Source organism: Neovison vison, chromosome 2, assembly GCF_020171115.1.
Source record: "Neovison vison isolate M4711 chromosome 2, ASM_NN_V1, whole genome shotgun sequence".
NCBI classification, from domain to species: Eukaryota; Metazoa; Chordata; class Mammalia; order Carnivora; family Mustelidae; genus Neogale; species Neogale vison.
In genome coordinates, this window is record NC_058092.1 from 74,773,105 (window position 1) to 74,789,274 (window position 16,170).

Genomic DNA, 16,170 nt, shown 5'->3' on the forward strand with positions numbered 1-16,170 from the left:
AGCTGGGGTTGCAATCCTTCTATCAGATCAATTAGATTTTAAGCCAAAGACTATAATAAGAGATGAGGAAGGACACTATATCATGCTCAAAGGGTCTGTCCAACAAGATCTAACAATTTTAAATATCTATGCCCCTAACATGGGAGCAGCCAAGTATATAAACCAATTAATAACAAAATCAAAGAAACACATTGACAATAATACAGTAATAGTAGGAGACTTTAACACTCCCCTCACTGAAATACACAAATCATCCAAGCAAAAGATCAACAAGGAAATAAAGGCCTTAAATGACACACTGGACCAGATGGACATCACAGATATATTCAGAACATTCCATCCCAAAGCAACAGAATACACATTCTTCTCTAGTGCACATGGAACATTTTCCAGAATAGATCACATTCTGGGTCACAAATCAGGTCTCAACTGATACAAAAAAAAGATGAAGATCATTCCCTGCATATTTTCAGACCACAATGCTCTGAAGCTAGAACTCAATCACAAGAGGAAATTGGGAAAGAACCCAAATACATGGAGGCTAAAGAGCACCCTACTAAAGAATGAATGGGTCAACCAGGAAATTAAAGAAGAATTGAAAAAATTCATGGAAACAAATGAAAATGAAAACACACTGTTCAAAATCTGTGGGACACAGCAAAGGCAGTCCTGAGAGGAAAATATATAGCAATACAAGCCTCTCTTAAGAAAGGTCTCAAATACACAATCTAACCCTACACCTAAAGGAGCTAGAGAAGGAATAACAAAGAAAGCCTAAACCCAGCAGGAGAAGAGAAATAATCAGAGCAGATAAGAGCAGAAATCAATGAAATAGAAACAAACAAAGAAACAACAACAACAAAAAACAGTAGAACAAATCAACAAACTAGGAGCTGGTTCTTTGAAAGAATTAATAAGATTGATAAACTCCTGGCCAGACTTATCAAAAAGAAAAGAGAAAGGACCCAAATAAATAAAATCATGAATGAAAGAAGAGAGATCACAACCAACACCAAAGAAATACAAACAATTATAAGAACATATTAGGAGCAACTATACACCAGCAGATTTGACAATCTGAAAGAAATGGATGCATTCCTAGAGACATATAAACTACCACAATGAACCAGGAAGAAATAGAAAACCTGAACAGACCCATAACCAGGAAGGAGATTGAAGCAGTCATCAAAAATCTTCCAACAAACAAGAGCCCAGGGCCAGATGGCTTCCCAGGGGAATTCTACCAAGGATTTAAAGAAGAATTAATTCCTGTTCTCCTGAAACTGTTCCAAAAACTAGAAATGGAAGGAAAACTTCCAAACTCATTTTATGAGGCCAGCATTACCTTGATCCCAAAACCAGAGAAATACCCATCAAAAAAGAGAATTACAGACCAATATCCTTGATGAATACAGCTGTGAAAATTCTTATTAAAATACTAGCCAATAGGATCCAACAGTACATTAAAAGGATTTTTCACCACAACCAAGTGGGATTTAGCTGCAAGGTTGGTTCAACATTCACAAATCAATCAATGTGATACAATACATTAATAAAAGAAAGAACAAGAACCATGTGATACTATCAATAGATGTTGAATAAGCATTTGACAAAGTACAGCATCCTTTCCTGATCAAAACTCTTCAGAGTGTAGGGATAGAGGGTACATACCTCGATATTATCAAAGTCATCTTTGAAAAACCCACAGCAAATATCATTCTCAATGGAGAAAAGCTGAGAGCTTTTCTGCTAAGGTTAGGAACATGGCAAGGATGTCCATTATGACCACTGCTATTCAACATAGTTACTAGAAGGCCTAGCCTCAGCAATCAGACAACAAAAAGAAATTAAAGGCATCCAAATCGGCAAAGAAGAAGTCAAACTCTCACTCTTTGTAGATGATATGATACTTTATGTGGAAAACCCAAAAGAGTCTACTCCAAATCTGCTAGAACTTGTACAGGAATTCAATAAAGTGTCAGGATATAAAAATCAATGCACAAAAATCGGTTGCATTTCTATAAACTAACAACAAGACAGAAGAAAGAGAAATTAAGGAGTAAATCCCATTTATAATTGCACCTAAAACCCTAAGATACCTAGGAATAAAACTAACCAAAGAGTCAAAGAATCTGTACTCAGAAAACTATAAAGTACTCAGGAAAGAAACTGAGGAAGACACAAAGAAATGGAAAAATATTCCGTGCTCATGGGCTGGAAGAACAAATATTGTGAAAATGTCTCTGCTACCTAAAGCAATCTACACATTTAGTGCAATCCCTATCAAAATACCATCCATTTTTTCAAAGAAATGGAATAAATAATCCCAAAATTCATATGGAACCAGAAGAGACCTCAAATAGCTAGAAGAATGTTGGGGGGAAAAAAAGCCAAAGTTGGTGGCATCACAATTCCAGACTTCAAGCTCTATTACATAGCTGTCATCATCAAGACAGTATGGTACTGGCACAAAACAGACACACACACCAGTGGAACAGAATAGCAAGCCCAGAAATAAACCCTCAACTCTATGGTCACTAATCTTTGACAAAGCAAGGAAGAATGGCCAATGGAAAAAAGTCTCTTCAACAAATGGAGTTGAGAAAATTGGACAGCCACGTGCAGAAAAACAAAACTGGACCATTTCCTTACACCACACACAAAAATAGAATCTAAATGGATGAAGGACCTCAATGTGAGAGAGAAATCCATCAAAATCCTTGAGGAGAACACAGGCAGCAACCTCTTCGACCTCAGCTGCAGCAACTTCTTCCTAGAAACATCATCAAAGGCAAGGGAAGCAAGGGCAAAAATGAACTATTGGGACTTCATCAAGAAGGAAACAGTCAACAAAACCAAAAGACAACTGACAGAATGGAAGAAGATATTTGCAAATGACATATCAGAAAAAGGGTTAGTATCCAAAACCTGTAAAGAACTTATCAAACTCAACACCCAAAGATCAAACAATACAATCAAGAAATGGGTATAGGACACGAACAGACATTTCTGCAAAGAAGACATCCAGATGGCCAACAGATACGTGAAAAAGTGCTCCACATTACTCAGCATCAAGGAAATACAAATCAAATCCTTAATGAGATACCACCTCACGCCAGTCAGAATGGCTAAAATTCACAAGTCAGGAAATGACAGAAGCTGGCAAGGATGTGGAGAAAGGGGAACCCTCCTACACTGTTGGTGGGAATGCAAGCTGGTGCAGCCACTCTGGAAAACAGGATAAAAGTTCCTCAAAAAGTAGAAAATAGATCTACCCTATGACACAGAAATCACACTACTGGGTATTTACCCTAAAGATACAAATGTAGTGACCTGAAGGGGCACGTGAACCCAAATGTTTATAGCAGCAATGTCCACAATGGCCAAACTGTGGAAAGAACCTAGATGTCCATCAACAGATAAATGGATAAAGAAGATGTGAGATATATATATATATATATATATATACATATATATATATATACATATATATATACATATATATATATATACATATACATATACATATGTATGTATACATATATATATACATATATATATACATATACATATACATATATATATAGATATATATCTCTATATATATATGGCTACTATGCAGCCATCAAAAATGAAATCTTGCCATTTGCAACAACGTGGATGGAACTAGAGGGTATTATACTGAGCGAAATAAGTCAATCAGAGAAAAATAATTATTATATGATCTCCCTGATATGAGGAATTTGAGAAGCAAAGTGGGGGGTTTGGGGGGTAGAGAAGGAAAAATGAAACAAGATGGGATCAGGAAGGCAACAAACCATAAGAGACTCTTAATCTCACAAAACAAACTGAGGGTTGCTGGGGGGAGGGGCATAAGGAGCAGGTGGTTGAGTTATGGACATTGGGAAAGGTATGTGCTATGGTGAGTTCTGTGAAGTGTGTAAACCTGGCAATTCACAAACCTGTACCCCTGGGGCTAATAATACATTATATATTAATAAAAAATAAATTTTTTTTGAAAAAAAAAGACTGATATCATAAAGTTCCTCTGGTGGGTGATTTACTATGAACCTTGAAATCTCCAATTGCATTACTAACTTTTATGCTATAGAGTAGTTTATTTGAGTGCATGCCTTGCCTTCCTCTAAAGCAAGGCTCTGGAGGACAGTTTTCCTATATGTTTCATCTTTGTACCCCAGCAGTTTCCTGAATGTGACAGATGCACTGTCAACAATGAAGGGAATATAGAGTCGCTATGGTTAGAATAAGTGAGGAGGAGATCGGAGCCAGAAAGACTACTTAAGAGGCAGTGATCCAGACAAGAGGGCATACCCTAACTGCTGGAAATGGCCAAGTGTAATAGATTTGGGAGATATTACAGGAGTAGTGTTATCAGAGATTCTGATGAATGGTATGGAGGAGATTAAGAAAGGAAGAGAAACCAACCTGATTATAAAATACAAAACACACAAAGTTAGGAAATAGCATTAAATGAATGAACATGAGAAAGAAATGAAGAGCATAAAAGGGAAGTGGGAACCAGAAGAAATGAGTTTACTTTTAGTTTCTCTACATTTCTGCTGGCAAGAGCACCAAAATTGAACATAACATTCTATTAAGTATTCAACTGAGGACAAGACCTCAGAGTGTTGCTCTGAAAATATTCCTTCCAAAAGATAGTTTTCTGCCAAATTCTGTTGTTTTCTGTTCCCCGAGAACATGGCTGGTCTATAATTCGCAGCCCCTTTTGAATCTTGGGGTGGCCACATGACAGTTCTTACCAAAGAACACAGAAGTAAAATGTGCCACCTCCAGGCTGAGCTTCTGGAAAGGTCTGCCTTCTCAATAGTCTCCCTCTTGCTACTGCTTAAGTCTCACAGCAACCTGATATCCACCATGAAGAGGATGATAAGACGCTGTGGGATGATGGAGCACTGTGAGGGGAAAACCTGGATCTCTGAATGGATAACACAGCCATCTGCTGACCTGGAATGTTTACTTTGGATCATTATGCCAGAGAAAAATGAAATTCGTTTGAGGCTACTGAATTATGATTAGCTCTCTTTTCGTTATGATATTACCTGAATTCACACAAATTCTGTTTGTTTGGGGCTCCTATGGCTTTAACAGGAGGTAGCCTTATTCTAAGGCTGAGGAGAGCCCCATTGTTTCTAAACTATTTACTCATTAAGAAAGCATAAAATATCCACTGAAAGATAGGATAGACTTTAGGGATAACTTTAAGGGCAACCTAAAGGTTACAGATTATAAATTAGGTTAGCTATACTAGTTTAAAAGAAACTTTTTCCAGCTCTCAGTAACAGAAAAATCTAGACTGATTTTTATATGTATCACCAAAACAAAACAAAACAAAAAAACCCACCTTTTTTTTAATATACGTCACAAAACCAAGAGCTTTTCCCTCCTTGCCACAGTTGCTAGGAAATTCAGAGGCGTAGCTATGGTTTGATAGCAAACACACCAGCAAATACACAAGGCCATGGTGGACACATGAGCTGTGAATTCTTGGTCACTAGCTTTCATTTGCTTACTTACATTTTCTCTTTTTACTAATTACCTCAACCATAACTTCTGCACTCCTAAATCGAGTGAGGTCTAAGTCACTTCAAATAATTCGGGAATAAAATGAAACATAAAGAAAAAAAATACATTTCAAAAGGGCCCATTTAAAAAAAAATTTCTATATGCACATAGAAGCTATAAAACTTGATGAGACAATGTGCACTGTTCCAAAGGTGATTTCAAAACAGCACCACTTGGATAATCCCTTTTGTAGCCTGCAATTTTCTGCTTTTGACACACAAGAATATATTTATTTGGCTATTTATAGATTTTTAACATATAATTTACTGTTCCAAACACTCATTTCTTGATCTTTGCTCTTTAGACCAGACATCTAGTTCATGTAGCATATATACTGTTCAATTGTCATAATGAGAGGCAAAATGAACACACTCAGTTTTAATTTAGTACAGAATTGTGTTTTAGTAACTCTGTATTTTGGTTACATTATTTATATGTATAAATTAAATAAATAATTTTCATAGGAGTTCTAACTAAATTTGAATGGACTTTTTGTAATGGTTTCCATCTCCTACAAGTTTAATGATACCATATTGGAGGCATTATATAATCACTGAAAAGATTCTGGAATGTAGCACAGTAGTCATGTTATACCTATTCAAAAGTGATATGAAAGGTCAATTCCATTTAAGACTTCATATATATACACCCTAATTTTAAGGCTGCCAAATGCCTTACATATAATCATGAACACTTTGTATATAATAGTGGCAGTGTTAGTTTAAGAAAAATATATATTGGACTTTACACTAAGTGTATTTAATATTTAAATATAATTTATTTTAAAGAATTTAGGAAATTTTAGGTAACCAAAAACATATTTCATATTTCTACAATGCCCAAGATTCACGGTCTCCAGGCAACTAGGGAGCACATGGCTGCACGGGGTCTGGCCTATTCTCCCAGCACTGTTATACATTCGGTTGATGATTTATTCAATCCCAGTTTCAAACCTGCCATTAGCTCCCTCATTGCTTTAATGCAACTAGTCCACCATTCATAACTGTCAGGGACCGATTCATCGGAACTGGGACATTTAAGGCCTCCAATGTGTAAAAATGTCTTTTTTCTTGTTAGCCTATATAAGACTATAAATGCTATTGTTTCATTCTTTCACATTCTCCCCTTCTTGTACATACTTCAGAAGACATTCACCCAATTTTTAAACTAACCTGTCATGGGAAACATACTTGAATCTTAAGTACACATGGCATTTTAGAGATGTTTTTACTTGTGGTTGATACCACTAGCCTCTGAAAGCCTCTCAACTCATCCTGGGTTAAGTCATGTTGGCTTTTATAAAATAAAAATAAACCACAACATGTACAACCTGACAGGAGTAAGTGACCAAGTGACTAAAACTTGGTGAGTTTTTTGACAAAACGTGACAGAGAAGTGACCACTTAGATACTGCTGATTCTTTTATGTTTTAGAAAAATACAGAATTTGCAGTAATGAATGAATCTCAAGTAATGGCTGAATCTCAATCTCATAACATATCAAGAAAGACTTAAGCCATGGAAAAATGTGTAGCACATAATCCCATTTTCATAAAGTTGAAAAATATCAAACAAAAAACAAAGGAATGGTTAACTAAAAATTCAGGTTATCATTACGTGGGGGACATGAAGTTGAGAGAATGAGATCTAAAGAGACACATAAGGGACTTCCAAAATTCCTGTGAAAACTTAGAAAAATAAATCCCAAAGATGAGAAAAACATTCTTAGTTTAGTCAGTGGATAGTGGGCAAAACGTTGTTCCTGTATAATTATTTTGGTAAGGAAAGCTTATTAAGATTTTCATGAAAAGAAAGGTTTATGGTATACTAGTTCAGTTAGAAAATGTCAGTCCTAATATTATGAAAGCTCAGAAAGTCTTCTCGGGAGAATTTTCTGATGTTTTGCCCGTCTCACCAGGAATGTCGACAGAGGAATAAAATGGCACTCGATCTTCTGGACAGCTTGGTGTTTTGTCTTTGGCTGTCAAGCAAAAAGGACTGCAACTGCACTCATCTGGAGAAGATTAGAATATTCTGCAAAATCAGACAACACAGAAAATGGAATAACAGAATACTGGTCAGCCATTTCCTCCAACTTGCATTGGAAGAGGGTGTAATCCCACCTCATAGCACAGGGATGAATTAACTACAATCTCAACAGTATAAATACATAGAGATGAAAATGTACGTAGACACCTATATTCCCACATGGGAGGCATAAAGATTGCATACCATGGAATTCTTCATTTGAAAGGGAAAAAACCCACTTGATACACAGATAGCATTTTATTTTTTAAATCTGAAAACTTCTAAAAATTAATCATTTATTCAGATAGTCACAAGTTCTTAGGTAGTGAAATGCATATACTTAGAGGCTGTCCATAGCAAGCTCATGATTTAAATTCTAAGTTTAAAACTGATTGATTTTTATATTTTTCAGAGGCTTCTCTAAAAGAACATGCACCTTCTCTAAGAGGGTATTTATTAGCATAATAATTTAGAGACCATTTAACTTGAGGTTGAAATATATATGTATGGGTATGTATATACGTGTACATATACACATATAAACACACAGACAAGCACATCCACATATATACATATACATACATATATGTGTATGTGTTCAAATGAAAATTTGAGTAAAATATGCACTTTATTTCTTCAAAATTAACTTTAAGGAATTTTTAAACTGCATTCTTCCTTTAATACTTTGTACCATGCAATAAGCATTGTATTACATCATTATATCAACTGAACACAGATATTCCCGAAAGAACTGGTTCAGGGAAGTGGCACAACTTGGCAGCCTGTCCCATCCCCCTTTGGCTTGGATTCCAATTAAGTCTAACCATGAGGGAATGGCTTTCTGCCAAGAGCACAACAAAGGAGAGGACAATGTTAGTCTTGGGCCATGGGGAAATTAAAGGCAATAATGGAGAATGGGGTTTCTGGAATTGCCCCCTCTGATCTAACCTGAGAAATGCTGAGAAGGGACTGGCGTGAACCAGTCAGGTCTTCTTAAGTCCTGATCTGTTTGTCTGTAATAAGCCTTTGGTACATAAGGCTTCCAAATGAAACTGTAGTGTTCACAGGCTATCAAGAGGGTGAGATCTCCTGGATTCTGTGTTCTAATGCCTGTGCCCCCTTCTAGTGGTATGTAACCACACCTCTTCAACTCCCAGAGCCTAGCTAACTATCTGAAGCCAAGTTTCCAGAGTAGAAAATAGGTGGAGACCTGGCATTGTATCAAATCCCTTGGTTCCTACATGGGCAAAGTTGCTTCTTTGGGACTTGGATCCTGATATAATGAAGAGATGGGATAGCTGAGTCCTAACCCCAGCTCTGCCATCGACTTACTGTGCAGCCCTGGGCAAGTCATTTCCAGTCTCTGAGCCTTTGTTTTCTCCTGTATGAGATTCTTCTATCGTTTTCAAAATCAGGCTCCAAGGAGCCTAGAGGTCTCTGAAATCCTTTTAGGGTGTTTGAGAGATCAAAAAGCTTTTCATAGTAATACTCAGATGTCATCTGCCTATTTTACTCTCCTTTGCTCATAAGTATTCATTGCAGTTGTCCAGAAGCCACATGAGGAGGCCATGAGATTGACGTGGTGTTAATGCCTCGAAAGCCTACATAAGTTATCAAAACCTAAGCCATTGACCATACACAGAATCTGAGAAAAGGAAACAGGGACAACTAGTCACCAAGAACTAAGTGGGCTTTCCCAAATAAGGCCATTACTGAAGCTATAGCTAATCGAGTAATTTCTTTGCTTCTGCATCTTCCCTATTAAACACCATACCCCCAGCTCCTGTTAGTTGAGTGCTCCTAACCACTTTTGGGTTAGAGTTGGCCAATGTGACTTGATCTGGGCTCAAATAAACTCTTGAAACTTTTACTGTGCCTCAGTGTATCTTTTAACATATGTAATATTGCAACAGACTAAATGTAGAAACAGGTATGAGAATCTGGCTGTCTTCCTTTAAACCAGGTCTTAAAGAGATTTACAAAAATAAGCAAAACATCGCCATGCTTTTCACTGACAAAAATGTACTGTTTCTCACAACAATGTTTCACTGACAATGTATTTATTAACATTATTTTAAATGAATTAATAAACATTTGAGTTTAATATCTAATACAATAAATAATGACAGATATGATTCACATAAACCAAAGCTCTTTGGGGTCCTCAAAAATTTTTAAGATTATAAAGTAGCCCTCAGATCAGTACACTTGAGAGCTGCTGCACCAGATGATTTGAGATCACTTTCAGTGTTATGATTCTTTGATATCCTAGGCATCATCAGATATTACTACCATGATGAACAACTTCATAGGAGAATAAAAATCTCTAATAAATCTTGTCTTATAGACATAATCTATAAATAATGTAAAATATTTTCTAAATTAAACAAAAATTGGTAAAGAATTAATTGTTCACCCAGAGGACCTATTAGACCTGCCATCTTCTGAATAAAGCCAGAGTTAGTTCCTCATTCATGGGTTACTCTGCTATTCCTATTGAGGCTACTACCATTCCTGAAATCCTTATTCTAAAAGTCTATACCAGGAATCAGTCCCTGCTCCAGAGTCAGTCACTTGAGGAGTAAGGGAAGCCCATGCAGTGACTGCGCAAAATTCTAACCAGTGGGGTCATATACACTGAACACCAGTCAATCACATCTTCACCTTGGGAGATTTGAAGGTGTCATATGGAAAGATCTATAAAGAGTAATTAATGTGTCATGCACACTGAAAGACACAAGGGCAGCTATGAAAACTGAAAGAACTAGAAGCTGTACAGACCTAGAAGCTGTTAGATGCAGAGAATGAGAGTAGGGAGAAAAGCCATTCACAAATGTAGTGGGCAAAAAGGAAAGTGAAAGCAGATGGAACAGCAAAGATGAGTCAAAATTGCCACCCAAGAATGGCATACTGGCAGTGTTGCTCCTGGCCCATTGGGATAGTTTCCCAAATGATGTTTCAGGTCTCCATGAGTCTACTGCTCAGCTGCTGGAGTGAGTGCCTGTCCCTATGTCCATGCATCTGTACCATACAACATCCATGGACCCTGGGGTTTTCCTCTTTCTTTATGGCCCAGGAAGTCTGACACAGCTCAACAGTGCTGGAGCTTCTATTTGGGATATTGAAACTTAGAGGGATAAGAGAAAAGTGGAATATTTGCTTAAAGCAAGTACACAGAACAAGCTTTGAAGAGTTACATATACAATTCTACATATGATTTGTATATCATTTACAAGTACATGTCTTTGGAGAGTTCTAACTTTCCTCTTTAAGGAAATAATAAATTAAAATTGCCACCTAACAGTAGAGAGTGGAAAGAACCTGACCAATACTAAACCAGGGTGAGAGCCAGTTAGAAAAGAAGAAAGAGAAAGATTTGGAATGAAGGTAGTAAACAGCAAGAATCTGACTCATTAGAGTTCTGTTCTTCGGGAACTTGTAAGAGAAGTAAACTAAAAACAGCAGCTAAGAGCAAAAATCATAATAAAATAAAGATTAGATGCCAAAGTGGGTTAAAAGAACTTAAGCTTCCAAAGAACTCCTTCCACAGTTTTTAAGAAATAGAATACCTATGGTGTTTAGGTAGCTGAACTGATCCACTGCTAAAATGCATCAAGGGTTAGGACATCACAAATTTCACTGGCTTACCATCCATCCACTAACACATTTTTTTCACCTACATATTCCTATATCCAATATATCTGTGCTGAGTGCCAGGTATAAGGCTGGAGTCCCACACAGATCAGACACTCAGGAACCCTTTTAGGGAATGACACAAGAGAACTACAGACTGCTGGGTATCATAATGACCCCATGGTCCATGTGTCAAAGAGCTGACAATCCAGGAAATAAGAAACTAAATTCTCAGGTCTGAGACAGGTGTGATCTATGACTTGAGATAACCAGTGGGTTTTGACAATGGGTAGGGAGACTTCCACTTGTAGGGAAGAAGTAAGTCTTTATGAGGGAATATTTCATCTAGGTCTTGAAAGGTGAGTAGGTTTATGAAAGGTGAAGATTTGGAATGAGAACATATAAATGGATGGGAGAGACAAGACCAAGGCCACAGAAACAGGCATAAGTGGGGCTCATTTGAAGGACAGCAAATAAGTTGATGGATACCATGTGTATGGAAGTACAGAGAGAGGTAGGACTAGAAAAGACACATCAGGGTCAAAGCGTCAAGGTTCAAAGGCAAGGATAAGTTTGGTTTCATTACTTAGGAAATAACAGGAAATTATGAAAGTTTTGGTGTAGAAGAATGACATAAATTTAATTACTATCATTTTAAGGGCTTACTCTGGGCTAACAGAATCTTATATAATCATCGCAACCTCACAATGAAATATTTTTATTCTCATTTTACCTACAAAGAGAACAAAGGCTCAGGTTGCTCCCAGAGCTTGCCCAAGATCAGAGAGCCAGCAGTTGAGCCAGATTCAAATTCACGTCAGTCTAACATCAATCCCTATAGTCTTAATGTCTGAGGGTGTAGACTCAACTCACTTCAGAGGCATATAACCAATGTCACTGAGTGAGGCAGAGTGGTGTTCAGACAATAGGGAGTGGAGGAAACTACAGCAAATAAGACATACAGCAGGGAGTGGGGAGAGGTTTGAGTAGCTGTTCTCTATTTCCAATCATTTTACCGCAATAGTGCCTCATTTTTAAATCCTCTGCAACCCAACTTCAGCACGCAGCACTCACTGAAGGTCTCCAAAGAATTCAGTCTCAAAATAAAACAAAACAAAACCCAGTAGTGCATAATGGAGTCTTCACTGAATATTTTATGAAGAAAACAGAGGTGGAGATTTTCCTTACGTTTCACAGCAAGGTAGTCAATAGCTTCAAGACCCCCAAACAGACACATAAATTCTCCCGTTTTTTTCACCCCATATCTGACACAAGATTTATGTCAGATTTCTCTTTACCTTTCTGTCTTCAAGCTCCCACATTGCGTCTAGCCTTGTTATTACCTATATCCCACTTCCAAATTTTTCTCTTGAGAATTTAAAATGTATCAAGTCTTTTATGACACAAAGCAACACAGTTCTGACCTGGCTGCTTCACCAGACATTGCAGAGGTCAACGCCCCAAGGCCATGCCTAGAAAAGTTCAGAGCTCAGCTCCCATCTGGAGCTGTCCACTTCAGAGAAGAGCTCAGCTGCCATAGTGCTACCCATACAGCCCTGTGAGGTGCTCACCACCCATCCTGATGAACTTTTCCAAGCACTTCTTGCAAACATGCATCAACTGGGCTGTCCCCAAGAAGAATCCTAATGAAGAAAATTTTCTTTATACAGTTAAAGAAGTACTAGTACAACCAGGATGACTGGGAGGATGACTGTGGGTTTAAAAAAATCTGAAAATAAAGAGTCAGAAACATAGCACTAGAGTCCAAGGGAGGGGTGAGGGCTGAAAACATGAATCAGGATGCATTCAGGGTAGGGCTGGAGTAGGAAGATGGAATGAAGGAAACTGTATGAGAAAACAGCAGAGTTAAGACTTTTGATAATGAGGCTCAAAGGGCAGAAGTAGGGTGTGCAGAGTGGGTGGGCTGGTACTCCAGGGTCATAACGAGAGGAAAAGCCACGGTTTGTAGACAAAAGGGAGAGATCCAGAGAGCACTGAGCTATTGGACGTGCCAGAGACCACTGATGATTTGTTTTGTGAGAGGGAGGCTAAAAGAAAGGAGAGGAAGAAGTAAATAAAAAGACAAAATAGTTTAATAAAAGAAATCATTCTGAAGAGATGGTCATAAGGACTCATTGTGATCCAATGCTCATAAGATTATTGCATTGCATATTGGTAGTCCTTGCTCCTGTGGTGAATGCAGGTTTATGACAAGAATGCCTCTGAATGAACTAAACTGAAGACTAGTTCACAGAGGAAAACTCTGAAGGTAATAGGTAAAAGCAGGTGAAAGACAAAAGACGAGTCGAGTCTAAAAATAAATCCAAGTGGGATGTCCAACTAGTAAAATAAAATTGACAATTCGTTTAGTTCTTTAACAAAGCATTTTCAGCTTCTGCAGTCATTAGGATAAGCACTAGACATCAAAACCTGAAACTTCAGTTGGAAATGAAACCCACTACCACAGGCTATGAAGGTCTCCAATCTTGGAAAACAGGATGGAAAAAAAGGAGAGCGAGAAAGAGAGGCAATTTTCATCAGTGTCTGCAGCCGGCGAGAGGGATATTCAAAATCACATTTCAGATGAAGTATGAGCATGAGCAATATACTCACCTGGTGCTTACAAATCCCAGAGAAAGCTAATTAGCCTCTTGGGAACACAGTTACATTTTCTCTACCTTAGATGCACTGTGGGAAAAGGGCAAAAAGTTGGACTCACTTCTACCAGGAATGAGATTAGTTTATACGTTGGTTTCAAGCCCTGGTTTTCCACATAAGTGAAAAATGAAACTAGAAACATATGCTCTGAGGTTGCCCCAATTCACTCCTCATTTTAACGAGAACATCTAGAATGGTGATCTGGTTTGCTGCTTCATAGCAGGACTCATTCAATCTTTCCCCAGAGGGTTCATCAAAGTACGCATCAATATCTTGCACAAAAGGACAATGGTGCCTTTTCCCAGGATCTTGAATGATATATGTGCCTTTCCCCCACTCCCTCTACTTCTAGAAGATCCAGGTACACATTACATCACTTCGTTCTTTCAAACCTGCCTCAACTGGGCACATTTTCCCTGCTAAAGCTTCAGAAAATTATCTAGAGTGATGCATCCTATTTCTACTATACCAAAAACATTACAAAAACAACAACAACAACAACACAACAATCAGGAACCTTTCAAGTAAAACAAATATCATATATATTCCAAGTAACCAACCTCTGTTTCCAGGCTTGCTTAAAATCTTTGTTGGCTTGTATAAACATTTTAATTGTGTGCAACTACTTTGTCTTCCAAAGCACGACCCAGCTAGCTTACACATCATGAACAGCAAGCACACACCCTTTTTTGCAAAAATCATTACTATAAAAAGTTTCAGCCCAATAGCCACAGGTGCAAGAGGCAATGTGTCTGCAGTTCTCAATCACATTCCCTTTTATTATGGGCCATTTCAGCCAACGTGATCTATAATGAATGTACTGGGTTTTGTACTCTTTGAGAAGTTCCAGCCAGTGTCTATACGCCTTTCCCTTGGTGCTCCTGAGAGAAGAGAGCCTCAGGGAGGGGTGGATGAAATTGGAAAATATAAATAACAAATCAAAAATTACAATTGATTGGATAAACAATTTCCCTTAGTCTGTTTCTTAATAAGTGATCGATTTTATGATCAATATTCATTATTTCCCAGAACATACCAAACTGCTTATTGAACAAATGAATGGCTGAAACTACAATGACACAGAATCAAAAAGGTGAACCAATTTCTTTAATAACATGGGTTGAACAGCCTGTCTCATCTTACCTGGTTGTTCCACATCAGTGCACTTTTCTGCATAGCCCTTTGGAAAAGGGCTGAAGCTCAGGAAAACAGGGGAGGTAATTCATTACTCATTAAAAGAAATGGGTTCTGGGAGCACGAGTCTTGACGTGTGAGACCTGAACTGCAGGCCTCTTTCGCCTGTTCAAAGTACATTCTCCAACCTGCCAAACCAGGCCCTCCCTGAAGGCACTGCCTTTGGGATATGTGCACTCCATAGATGTGTAGAGAGTGGGAAGACCCAAAGCACAGTCACTTTCTGACCATATTTTTTATTAAAGCTCGTGAAAATGACTAATGAATACTCCGGTTAAAACAACATTAAACCAACACCTTGGTAGGTAAGATTGGCATTCTGTTTCCCAGATCTCGGATAACTTTCCAAGCGTTTCATTGTACTTAACCAATTCTGATAAACTGTAGAGATATCCAGGATATTCTACTCTGCGCTTCCGTTCATCACCTCAAAATAGTATGATGGCCGATAACATTCTCAGATAGCTGTCTCCTCCTCCCTAGTTTTCAGTGATTTCCAAAGGTCCCCTGTACAAAAAAGAAAAAAAAAAAAAAAGGCAGTGGAGAAATGCAACTACACTGGCATCTAGTATTAGCAATGACTTCACCAAGTTGCTCACACGAGTGTGTGGACGAGCTCCGCTATTTAGCAGAGGTAGTGAGCAGGCAACTCACCTGGTGGCCTGGTGATAAAACACTATCCCAGACAGGCCTCCACTGCTGCTGCTGCTGCTGCTGCTGCTGCTCAAGGCACCTGCCCTGCCATCTCTCAGCCTGCAGAGGAGTGGAGCACCACAGGGCTCATTTCAGCCCTTCTGGGTTCCCCTTTCTCATCCCTCATCTCATAGTCCCACTGTCTATAACAAATGCCTAATTACCCAGCTCTATGAGAATGCTGGACTGATCAATTATGAAAGCAACAAATGATTAACTTGTTTAAAAAAAAAAAAAAGCCACATCACTTACTTAAAGTCAGTCATCCAAGGCTTATCCAAACTACTTAGGAAAATCTCATTAAATCAGGCTCTCCTAATTAGAAATTGGATAATTCTGACAGGAGCAAAGCTAAAGTTCA

The 16,170-nt window shown here is 38.1% G+C and overlaps 1 long non-coding RNA gene across 1 annotated transcript in view; it reads right to left on the reverse strand.

Annotated features, from left to right (window-relative positions):
- LOC122900162 overlaps positions 1–15,963 on the reverse strand; it is a 145,259-nt gene extending 129,296 nt beyond the window's left edge. The window contains exons 1-2 of the long non-coding RNA XR_006383189.1: positions 15,771–15,963; positions 15,544–15,623 (exon numbers count right to left, since the gene is read on the reverse strand). This is a non-coding gene — a long non-coding RNA (uncharacterized LOC122900162). The remainder of the gene's footprint in view (positions 1–15,543; positions 15,624–15,770) is intronic.
- Between the last annotated feature and the right edge of the window lie 207 nt (positions 15,964–16,170).